This window comes from Panthera uncia, chromosome A2 (genome assembly GCF_023721935.1).
Source record: "Panthera uncia isolate 11264 chromosome A2, Puncia_PCG_1.0, whole genome shotgun sequence".
Lineage (NCBI taxonomy): Eukaryota > Metazoa > Chordata > Mammalia > Carnivora > Felidae > Panthera > Panthera uncia.
Window position 1 is genome coordinate 135,474,051 of NC_064816.1, and position 13,432 is coordinate 135,487,482.

At 37.1% G+C, this 13,432-nt stretch overlaps 1 non-coding gene across 1 annotated transcript; it reads left to right on the forward strand.

Moving 5' to 3' along the window:
* Positions 1-10,697: 10,697 nt before the first annotated feature.
* Positions 10,698-10,839, forward strand: LOC125931196 (U4 spliceosomal RNA). Its single transcript, XR_007460432.1, has one exon. It is a non-coding gene; the product is annotated as a U4 spliceosomal RNA (small nuclear RNA).
* Positions 10,840-13,432: the final 2,593 nt, after the last annotated feature.

Sequence of the window (13,432 nt, forward strand, 5' to 3'; positions counted from 1 at the left end):
ATTAAAAAGGAACTACATCAGAATCATAAGGGTCCCAGAGATGAAGAGAGAGAAAAAAGGGTAGAAGGTTATGTGAGTAAATCATATCAGAGAACTTTCCTAACCTGGGGAAAGACACAGACATCCAAATCCAGGAAGCACAGAGGACTCCCATTAGATTCAACAAAAACCGATCATCAACAAGGCATATCGTAGTCAAATTCACAAAATACTCAGGCAAGGAAAAAATCATGAAAGCAGCAAGGGAAAACAAGTCCTTAACCTACAAGGGAAGACAGATCAGGATTGCAGCAGAGCTATCCACAGAAACTTGGCAGGCCAGAAAGGAGTGGCAAGATATATTCCATGTGCTGAATCAGAAAAACATGCAGCCAAGAATTCTTTATCCATCAAGGCTATCATTCAAAATAGAAGGAGAGATAAAGTTTCCCAGACAAACAAAAATTAAAGGAGTTCGTGATCACTAAACCAGCCCTGCAAGAAATTTTAAGGGGGACTCTCTGAGAGGAGAAAAGATGAAAATAAATAAATAAATAAATAAATAAATAAATAAATAAATACGTACCAAAAGCAACAAAGACTAGAAAGGACCAGAGAACACCACCAGACATTCCAACTCGACAAGAAACGTAATGGCAATAAATTCATATCTTCCAGTACTCACTCTAAATGTCAATGGACTCAATGCTCCAATCAAAAAACATGGAGTAACAGGATGGATAAGAAAACAACATCCATCTATATGCTGTTTACAAGAGACCCACTTTAGACCTAAGGACACCTTCAGATTGAGATAGATGACTGGAGAACTATCTATCATGCTAATGGTCGACAAAAGAAAGCTGGAGTAGCCATACTTACATCAGACAATCTAGACTTTAAAATAAAGCCTGTAACAATAGATGAAGAAGGGCATTATATCATAACTAAGGGGTCTATCCAACAAGAAGACCGAAAAATTGTAAACATTTATGCTCCAAATGTGATAGCACCCAAATATATATCAATTAATCACAAACATAAAGAAACTCATTGGTAATAATAATACCATAATAGTAAGGGACTTCAACACCCCACTTATAGCAATGGACAGATCATCTAATTAGAAAATCAACAAGGAAACAATGGCTTTGAATGACACACTGGACTGGATGGACTTAACATATATTCAGAACATTTCATCCTAAAGCAGTGGAATATACATTCTTCTCCAGTGTATATGGAATGTTTTCTAGAATAGATCACATACTGGGACACAAATCAGCCCTCAACAAGTACAAAAAGATCAAGATCATACCGTGCATATTTTCAGACCACAACACTCTGAAACTCAAAATCAACCACAAGAAAACATTTGGAAAGGTAACAAATACTTGGAGACTAAAGAACATCCCAAAGAATGAATGGGCTAACCAAGAAGTTAAAGAGGAAATTAAAAAGTACATGGAAGCCAAAGAAAATAACTCCACAGCACAAAACCTCTGGGACGCAGCAAAGGCGGTCATAAGAGGTAAGTATATAACAATCCAGGCCATCCTCAAGAAGAGAGAAAGGTCTCAGATACACAACCTAACCTTAAACCTTAAAGAGATGGAAAAAGAACAGCAAATAAAACACAAAATGAGTAGAAGACAGGAAATAATAAAGATTAGAGCAGAAATCAATGGTATCCAAACCAAAAAAACAGTAGAACAGATCAATGAAACTAGAAGCTGGTTCTTTGAAAGAATTAACAAAATTGATAAACCACTAGCCAGTTTGATCAAAAAGAAAAAGGAAAGGACCCAAATAAATAAAATCAAGAATGAAAGAGGAGAGATTACAACCAACACAGCAGAAATACAAACAATAATAAGAGAAAACTGTGAGTAATTATACGCCAATAAAATGGGCAATCTGGAAGAAATGGACAAATTCTTAGAAACATATACACTACCAAAACTGAAACAGGAAGATATAGAAATTTGGACAGACCCATAACCAGTAAAGAAATCGAATTAGTAATCAAAAATCTCTCAAAAAATAAGAGTCCAGGGCCAGATGGCTTTCCAGGGGAATTCTACCAAACATTTAAGGAAGAGTTAACACCTATTCACTTGAAGCTGTTCCAAAAAATAGAAATGGAAAGAAAACTTCCAAACTCTTTTTATGAAGCCAGAATTACCTTGATTCCAAAACCAGACAAAGACCCCAAAAAAGGAGAACTATAGACCAATTTCCCTGATGAACCTGGATACAAAAATCCTCAACAAGATACTAGCCAACTGGATCCAACAATATATTAAAAAAATTATTCACCACAACCAACTAGGATTTATACCTGGGATGCAGGTCTGTTTCAATATCCACAAAACAATCATTGTGATTCATCAAATCAGTAAAAGAAAGGACAAGAACCACATGATCCTCTCAATAGATGCAGAGAAAGCATTTGACAAAATACAGCATCCTTTCTTGATAAAAACCCTCAAGAAGGTAGGGATAGAAGGATCATACCTCAAGATTATAAAAGCCATATATAAAGACCCAATGCTAATATTATCCTCAATGGGGAAAAACTGAGAGCTTTCCCCCTAAGGTCAGGAACAAGACAGGATGTCCACTCTCACCACTGTTATTTAACATAGTATTGGAAATCTTAGTTTCTGCGGTCAGAAAACACAAAGAAATAAAAGGCATCTAAATCAGCCAGGAGGAGGTCAAATGTTCACTCTTCGCAGATGACATGACACTCTATATGGAAAACCCAAAAGATTCCAACAAAAAACTGCTAGAACTGATTCATGAATTCAACAAAGTTGTAGGATATAAAATCAATGCATAGAAATAGGTTGCATTCCTATACACCAACAATGAAGCAATAGAAAGAAAAATCAAGGAATCAATCCCATTTACAATTGCACCAAAAACCATAAAATACCACGAATAAATCTAACCAAAGAGGTGAAAAATCTATACACTGAAAACTACGGAAAGTTTATGAAAGAAATTGAAGAAGACACACAAAAAAATGGAAAAATATTCCATGCTCCTGGATAGGAAAAACAAATATTGTTAAAATGTCAATACTACCCAAAGCAATCTACATATTCAATGCAATCCCTATCAAAATAACACTGGCATTCTTCAGAGATAGAACAAACAATCCTAAAATTTGAATGGAACCAGAAAAGACCCCGAATAGTCAAAGCAATCTTGAAAAGGAAAATCAAAGCAGGAGGCATCACTATCCCGAACTTTGAGCTGTATTACAAAGCTGTAATCATCCAGCAGTATGGTAGTGGCATAAGAACAGACACTCAGAACAATGGAACAAAGTAGAGAACCCAGAAATGCACCCAGAAACTTATGGCCAACTAATCTTTGGCAAAGCAGGAAAGAATATCCAATGGAATAAAGACAGTCTCTTCAGCAAGTGGTGCTGGGAAAACTGGACAGCGACATGCAAAAGAATGAACCTGGACCACTTTCTTACATCATACACAAAAATAAACTCAAAATGGATGGAAGACCTAAATGCAAGACAGGAAGCCATCAAAATCCTCAAGGGAAAGCAGACAAAAACCTTTTGACCTTGGCCGCAGAAAATTTTTATTCAACATGTCTCCATAGGCAAAAGAAACAAAAGCAAAAATGAACTATTGGGACCTCATCAAAATAAAAAGCTTCTGCACAGCGAAGGAAACAATCAGCAAAACTAAAAGGCAACTGATGGAATGGGAGAAGATATCTGCAAATGACATATCAGATAAAGGATTAGTATTCAAAATCTATAAAGAACTCATCAAACTCAACACCCCAAAAACAAATAATCCATTGAGGAAGTGCGCAAAAGACATGAATAGACATTTCTTCAAAGAAGACATCCAGATGGCCAACTGACCATGAAAAAATGCTCCACATCACTCATCATCAGGGAAATATAAATCAAAACCACAATGAGATACCACCTCACACTTGTCAGAATAGCTAACATTAACAACTCAGGCAACGACAGATGTTGGTGAGGTTGCAGAGAGAGAGAGGATCCCTTTAGCACTGCTGGTGGGAATGCTGGTGCAGCCACTCTGGAAAACAGTATGAAGTTTCCTCAAAAAATTAAAAATAGAACTACCTTACGACCCAGCAATTGCACTAGTAGGTATTTATCCAAGGGATACACGTATGCTGTTTCAAAGGGGCACATGCACTCCAATGTTTATAGCAGCACTATCAACAATAGCCAAAGTATGGAAAGAGCCCAAATGTCCATCAATGGATGAATGGATAAAGAAGAAATGGTATATATATATGCAATGGAGTATTGACAATCAAAAAGAATGAAATCTTGCCATTTGCAACTCCGTGGATGAAACTAGAGGGTATTATGCTAAGCAAAATTAGTCATCAGAGAAAAACAATTATCAATGACTTCACTCATATGAGGACTTTAAGACACAGGACAGATGAACACAAGGGAAGGGAAGCAAAAATAATATAAAAACAGAGAGGGGGACAAAACAGAAGAGACTCATAAATATGGAGAACACACTGAGGGTTACTGAAGGGATTGTGGGAGGGGGGATGGGCTAAATGGATAAGGGGCACAAAGGAATCTACTCCTGAAATCACTGTTGCACTATATGCTAACTAATTTGGATGTACATTAAAAAAATAAAATAAATAAAAAAATAAAGCACAGTTGACACAATAAATAAATAAATAAATAAATAAATAATAAAGGAGATAGTCTCCTAATAAAGAATTAGAGCATACTGTTACGCAACATAACAACTCTATGCACAAAACACAATGGGAGCAGAAAAATGGGGTGAGAGAGAACATTAGAGGGCAGAAGAAATAGTATATAAAAAGCCACAAATGCATGAAAAAACTAGTATTTTGGGGAAGTGCCATTGAACAGTGTTTTACAATATCAATTTCACCTTGTTACTTTCCTGTATCTACAACCCTACAATGTTGTCCCTTTTCATGAAAAGGAATCCCAAAGTTCTTACAAGGCCCTGCGTGATCTGGCCCCTGGCTACCACTTGGATCTCCTTTCCTCTCACACTGGCTTTCTTATTGTTCCCTCAGCCCAGAACTCTTCAACCCAGTTATTTGCCTGGCTTCCTCCTTTGCTTTAGTCAGGTTGCTGCTCAAATATCACCTCATCAAACAGGGCTTTCCTTACCACCATAACTAATAGAACTCTCTTCTTACTTTGAATGGGCTTTCCTTAATGGTCTTTATCTCTGGTTGACATTGTATGCTTATACTTTTATATTTAAATACTTATATGTGTTTACATACTTACACATTATATTACTTATACTTTGTCTCTCACCCCTACATACACATGGGGGCAAGAACATTGCTTTATTCAGTGCTGTGCATCAGCACCTAGAACAGTACATGGTAGATAATAATTATTTGCAAAATGAACTAATACATAACTGAATGAACAAATGAATTGACAGGTAGGAGAAAAAGGTGAAGAGCGGGATAGAGTATACCCTGGTGGGAAAACAGAATGCAGTATGAGGGAATCAGGCTCTGAGGTCAGAGAAGGGCCAACCGAATGAGGGAATACACTGGAGGGTGAAAGAGAGCCCCAATCACTTTCTGGCAAATCATTTTTGCTTTTAAATACGATAGAAAATGCTTTGGGTATACTTATGAGACTTGCAAGAAAGAAACTACATCATCTCACTTCAAATTTCAGCCTAAAAAATAAAATCAAAGATATCTGCTTCCAAATACTGTAACCAGAATAAATTATGCTAAAGATAAAAATATCACAGAACTCTCATTGAATGACTGTGAAATCCCAAGCCCACCCTCCTTTCCCAATCACTGACTCCCACAATAATCACAGGGAAATCTCCTAGAGATATGTGTAGTGAACAAGCAATCAGTTCCAAGGGAAAAAAAAGGTAGGACAAAAATTAGAATGATGACACAGCAACTAAAGATAACATCAGAAAGACAAAAGAACTTGGAATCCAAGTCAGCCCTACAAGCCTAAGCAATGGTGTGATTCAAACAGCTGCCCCCTGCTGTGAAGTGAGGGGGTGGGGGGCATGGAATCAGGGCAGTGCCTTTCTCCTTTCCAAAGAACCTCTCTCAGATGACACACTTGCTTCAGCTCCTCTCCAGCCCTCACTCAACACTCTCTCATTCCCTCCTTCTTCCTGAACTTAATCCAGGCTTGTTTTCCTTGGTGTCTTGCAAAGAACGAGATGTACATTCTACATAAATATGAAACGGGACCCTGATGCCCCTCCTTGACCCAAAGAGTTGGCTTCCCTGGCTTAGTTAACAGGTACACTAGCACATAGATTTTCTTAATTTATTAAAAATGTGAGACACTTTACAGAGGAACGTCAGGGAATCTAGAGCAGGCAGCAGGATACCTTCTGCTGCTCCAGTAGGGCTTTGTAAGTTGGTTGGAACATAACACAAACAGTTTGTCATGTTAAAATCCCTATAATTATGTAAATTATTTATATAGATAAGCACAGATAAGAGTGAAATTAAAATGCCATTAATGAATTTCGCCCTGTTCTGTTTGGTTCGGTTTTGCTGAGCTTTATAGCTTTTGAGAATGAAAGGTGTGGGGAGGAGAATGAAGAAAGCTTATTAAAAATAGAGGTATAATGAATAATTTTTCTGGTTCTAGTGAGAGTCTCCAATTCTCTGCCTGTTGCCAAAAGAAACGAGGCACATAAGGCCAAAGAAATACCTCTATAATAAGAGTTGCTAGATTTAGCGAATAAAAATGTAGCGAATAAACATCTCAATTTAACCGGATATTCTATGCCTATATGTGCCAAAATTACCTTTGTAGTTGTTACTGCCAACCTATGTGGGAGCCAGTATACAACTACAAAAAAAAGATTACTACTGCAGATCATGGCCACTGTTTGGAATTTATCTATTTAATATTGTTTTCCCAGATGGTCAAATGAGATCATCCTATAACTTTAAGTTTTGGGGGCAGATACTTGGCGTCAGGCTTTTGGATTACCATACATGTCTTTCTCCTTGTGGAAATACGGTTTTGGTTCCTGTGGATATTAAAATGTATAAAATCATCTTTAAAAATAAACTGAGATAAAAATAAGTGATTTTTCATTATCCAGGCTTATTATAGGATCTCTGTGATCCATATGTTGACTCTAGAGATACTTTTCAGAAGCCATATCATACATAAATTTACACTGGCAACATTTCTTTCTTCCTGCTGTAGTGCTTTGAAATTCAAATGCAAAGAGACCATCTTTAAATTATCTTGCCTTGTGAGTGACATCCTCTATTAAGGCCTAAATTTACCTCCAACCCACATAGATCCAGTGTTCACAGAGTTTGCTGCTATGAATTTTAATAGCTGGAATGAAGAATAGTGGCATAGAGCTTTGAGAAATCACTTGTGCTGAAAAAACTTAGCCTTACATCAGTTTAGATATCCTTTCTGAACATTTAGTTTTAGAAGAGGGAGATTTACAAAGGAACTGACTACAGATCTGGACTCAAGAAGAGATAACAGGTGTGAGTCTATACACCTACAGCAAGTAGCCTTTGTTTTGTCACCTAAAATCAAGAGTAGCCTTGGGGAAAACTGACTTATGGCTCTTCCCATAAATATGGTAAAGCTGGAGTTAAAGGCAGTGGGGTGGTATGTCCCTTTGTAAAGATATTTCAAATTTTATTATAATAACTGTGGAAATAAGTAATAAACTTGGGTGAAAAAGTTCACTGTACAATTTCTAGGTATCAAATGAGAGGTTATTATACAAAAAATGATAAAAATGGTTTTCCATTTTTACAGTGGAACAGAGGACATAGGCCTGGTCTGTGACATGAGAGAAGTTGGTTAAATAACAGAAATTTTTCACCAGGGATGACTTATACATTGCAGGAGGGGTTAAGAAGTCAAAGTGTCATGGGGCATCCGGGTGGCTCAGTCAGTAAAGCATCTGACTTCAGCTCAGGTCATGATCTCAAAGTTTGTGGTTTCAAGCCCCGCATTGGGCTCTGTGCTGACAGCTCAGAGCCTGGAGCCTGCTTCGGATTCTGTCTCCCTCTCTCTCTGCCCCTCTCCTGCTCACATTCTGTCTCTCTCTTTTTCTCTCTCAAAAATAAATAAATGTAAAAAAAAAAAAAAAAGAAGTGTATGTGTCAGGGTTTCATTAGTGAAAGCATTTTGGAATCTATATTCATTCATGTATTATTTACTTCTACTTTTTAGAGTGATAAATAGGAAAATGCTCTTAATCACTAGCCCAGTGCCTATTGCCAATGCTCTTCCTGGTAACAATGGATTCCCCAATGAAGGGATTGGTAACAAGAATTCAGCTTCATCGATTATGAAAAAACAAGACTCACCATGGAAACAGAAAGCTAAGCAGATATAGATGGTGAATGATACTGGAAAGAAATCTGAGAGGGAAGGGAAATTATGAGATGATAAGGGGAGTCCGAGAGTGAGTGGTGGACAGAAGAGAGAAAACGCTAGAAGCAGTGACTTAGGTGGGATAAAGGGAGGGCTGGATCCAGGTGACCTCTCTAGGCTGAGATTTAGAAAGATGAGAGGCATCTAGGTCCAGGCATGTTTATGAAGTGGACAAAATCTGCTGCTAGCACAGCTCATCTCCCAGTGATTTTGATTTTGACTACTATGTTTCCAGACCCTTGTGCACACTGTTCCCTGGTCAGCCAGTCCTTCTTGAACCCCAGCTCACCCGTTTAAACCTTTGTCTTCTACTGTCCCTCAAAAGTCAGAAATTGGAGGAGGTTTGGGTCACTTCTTGTGTCCTCGTCTTGGCTCTCTTTCTTCCATATGCTCACAAAAGCAAGTTCTATCATTATTTCCTCATTTTCTAATTTCTGGAGATTAAAAAAAAAATGCTTCCTTTGTCATCCTTCCTCAGTGTCCCCACATGGTGTTTGCAGTTTCCTAGACCTGGAAGGTGTCTTATGAGAATATAATAATACACACAAATAGGTTGTTAAAGTGCATCCTGGATTCTATCCCAGAAATTCTGATTCAGTAGGTCTAGAAAAGGATTGGACTCTGTATTTTTTAAAGTTCCTTTGGTGATTCCAATGGGCCTTCTACTTGGGAACAATTGGATCAATGGATATTTCAAAGAGAAGTTATAACTCACCCTAAGATTTACATCAAAATCCAAAACAGTTATCTTAATCAAGTGCTTTTAAAACTACCATTGTATCTATTTTCTTAGTTGATACATCCTCTTCATCCTTATTCGTGTGTACTTTCCCTCTATAGATTCGTGTGCTTTCTTTCCCTCTATAGATAAAGATTTGCATCTCTCCTTTTGTTTCCTCTTCTTTAATTTTTTCTCTCTCCATTTTTCTCCTGCCTCCTCTGACTGTACTCTGGATTTACAAGCTCAAATGTCTACAGCATTTAGGTCAGTGACGGTTCCAGAATTTTTATACAAGAAGAAGTAAGGGCCAGTAATAGTTGGGAAAGGGGGACAAAGTCAGAAATCTTCAACCTGAAAAATGCATGGCCTTGGGGGTGGAGGGTATAGGAGGACTTTTAAGGGGTGTAAGGACACGAAGGTTTGAAGGAATTAATTTCTCATACTCTCAACGTGCAGTTGCACTTTAGCATCAAGTAGATTCTATTTTTCATCTCCCTCTTCATAACATCCCATTTCCTACCATAACTAATGATTCCTTGGTCATTAGGAATCTCTCTATGATACATTGTTCTAGGGAGTAATGACTACCAAGGCAATAAACTAAGGGGCAATTACAAATACTATTATTGTGGAACCTCATTTAATGAGTAATCAAAGCACACCAAACCTATCTTAATGAAAGTATCTTGTCTTCCTGTGTCTTATGTCAATTGTAGGTAAAAAAATGAAGAAATTGGGAATTTTGGTCCTTGTCAGGATGATCTAAAATCAGGTATGTTGGAGAATTGGAGAGCATGGTTAATCAGAATGAGGATTTTCCTTCAATAGTTTTAATCTCAGCATCCTTAAATTATTATTAAAATAATTAATTTCTAAAAAACATGTAAGTAAAGCAAAAAGATATATGAAAGAAAACATAGAGGTGGAAATGGATTATTTTTTACTTAAGGATGAGCATTTCTTTTCCATTTCTCCCAATATTTCTCCACAGAATGAGTGATTAGGTGGAATGAAAAGTACCTCCCAATAACCAAAGAACAAGTACCGTACCATTCTAACTACAAGGAATAAAACTTGTAGGTGTACATTTGATGTGATACCATTTAAACTTGATAGAATTAAAGCATACAGTAGGGCAATATAATTAACATATTTTGTCAAATTATATGATTAAATTATACACATTTCACATATGTATATATAATGTGTATATGTAACTAAATCTTCACTTCAAGATATTCATTCTTCTAGTTTATTTTATAAAATTTTAGTTATTTTATAAAATGTTTAATGTTTATCATATACTTAAAAAAATTTTTTGTTTTACATTTTACTTATTTTTGAGAGGCAGAGACAGAGCAGGAGTGGGGAAGGGGCAGAGAGAGACAGAGACAGAATCTGAAGCAGGCTCCAGGCTCTGAGCTGCCTGTGCAGAGCCTGCCATGGGGCTCAAACCCACAAACTCTGAGATCATGACCTGAGCCTAAGTCGGACACTTAACCAACCAAGCCAGCCAGGTGTCCCAATATTTATCATATTCTAAGCTTTGCGCAGTGGCAGTATCGTAGCCAATGAGGTTTATCTGAGGCGCGATTATTGCTAATTGAAAACTTTTCCCAATATTTATCATATTCTATTAGTAATACAAAAAAATAAAAATAAGTAGTTACTGGATCAATTAGTTTTTAGCAGTATATACTTTTTCCTTTTGTTGATACATAGGAAAAGTTTAATCTTTTTTTTATCTTCTTTAAAGTTTATTTATTTATTTATTTATTATTTATTTATTTTTGAGAGAAAGAGAGCACACGTGCACCAGTGGGGGAGGGGCAAAGAGGGAGGGAGAGAATCTCAAGCAGGCTCTGCACTGTCAGTGTGGAGCTCAATACGGGACTTGCACTAACCGTGAGATCATGACTTAAGCCGAAATCAAATGCTTAACTGACTGAGTCACCCAGGTGCCCCAGGAAAAGCTTAATCTTACTATTTAAAAAAAAATTACTGACAAATCAAAACCACAATGAGATACCACCTCACACCTGTCAGAATGGCTAAAATTAACAACTTGGGCAACAACAGATGTTGGAGAGGATGTGGAGAAAAGGATCTCTTTTGCACTGCTGGTGGGAATGCAAACTGGTGCAGCCATTCTGGAAAACTGTATGGATGTTCCTCAAAAAATTAAAAATAGAACTAACCTACGATCCAGCAATTGCTCTACTAGGTATTTATCCAAAGAATACAAAAATGTTGATTTGAAGGGGCACATGCACCCCAATGTTTATGGCAGCACTATTGTCATAGCCAAAGTATGGAAAGAGCCCAAATGCCCATCGACTGATGAATGGATAAAGAAGATGTTGTGTATACACACACACACACACACACACACGCACACACACACACACACGCACACACACACACAATGGAATATTACTCAGCAATCAAAAAGAAAGAAATCTTGCCATTTGCAACGATGTGGATGGAACCACAATGTATTATGTTAAGCAAAATGAGTCAGAGAAAGACAAATATTATTTCACTCATATGTGGAATTTCAGAAACAAAACAGATAAACATAGGGGAAAGGTAAGCAAAAACAAGATTAAAACAGAGAGGGAGGCAAACCATAAGAGACTCTTACATACAGAGAATAAACTGAAGGTTGCTGGCAGGGTGTTGGGGGGGAGGGATGGGCTAGATGGGTGATGGGCATTAAGTAGGCACCTGTTGGGATGAGCATTGGGTGTTATAGATAAGTGATGAATCACTAAATTCTATTCTTGAAATCATTATTACACTATATGTTAACTAACTTGGATTTAGATGAAAAAATAATAATAAATAAATAAATAGATAAAAAATTACTGGAGTTATTTCTGATTTTTCATACATAATTCTTTTTTAATTATTTCCAAAAGCTGAACATCACAGTCTAATATATGCATGTATACTGATTTACTTAAGGAATACTATGCATTTTAGCTTCATCTTTGCCTTATAAATAAATTATATTAGCTATTTATACAATGCATTATTAAAATTAAGTAATGAATAATACCATATAAATTTATTATTGTTTTTATGATCTTCTAAAAACCTTATTACATTAGTTACATTAGTATTAATTACATTAGTTCTTTTTTTTTTTAAGTTTATTTATTTTGAGAGAGAGAGCATGATCAAGGGAGGGGTAGAGAGAGAGAGGGAGACAGAGAATACCAAGCGGGCTCTGCACTGTCAACAGAGTCTGATGTGGGACTCGATCTCACAAACCGTGAGATCATGACATGAGCTGGTATCAACAGTCGTCACTCAACCAACTGAGCCTTCCAGGAGCCCCATTAATTACGTTAGTTCTTATGTCATCTTAATCTTGAATTGACTGCTTTCAGTAATCTTTTATGAGATATATTCCATAATTTACCTTAGGTAATCTTATTATATTCGGAAAATTCTTACTACAATGTTAATGTAAATTGGTAAAAAGAGCCAGACTTTCTGCCAGAAATGAAGTCTAATCTGGCTGTGTTGACTCTGAGGACTGGCTTTATTAATTATATTAGATGGCTGACGTTATACAATTTATGGCATTTCAGGTCCTCCCGCCAAGGCAGGATTAAACATGCGAGAGATTTATTAGGAAACAAAACCCTATGGAGAGAAGAAGAAAGAGCAGGAGCTGGCAGGATGGCCTTCAGAGCACAAGGCAATCCTAACACCTTTGAAAGAAGAGGAAGGAAGAAGAGTAAAGTAGGAAAAGCCTCAGACTGCAATGCGGTTCTGAGAAAGCTTTGACTCTGGATATAGAGTCCCAAGTTGCGTGTTTGGCCCCGCCCCCCGCCGTGTTCCCAGGAATGGGCGGGCACTATTATTCCACTACTAGCCGGGAGCTGCCCAAGGAAAGTAATGCCTCAGTGCAAACTCAGTGGTGGAACCGAAGAGCCGCAACTAGGTCTGCCGGCTGACGGTGCTCCCCACAGCGAGAGCTGAATGACGTCTCTCATAGCCACCACAACGGAATGAGTTAAATCTATAATCTGCAGTCTTAAGTTTTGAAAAGAATGTATTTAAAGTATATAACATAATAAAAAGCATTCTTAACCAAAATATTGCATTGGCAAAGGTCTTTTGAAGTTAGTAATATTTATGTAATTTTCATAGGCTTCTTTGGGCCGATTGGGTTAAAATGTGAAAAAAAGTCGTTAAAAGTCTATGCGAAAAATAATAGATACAATTGATAGTCATTTGAATAGTCTTATCAATTCTCTGAATTT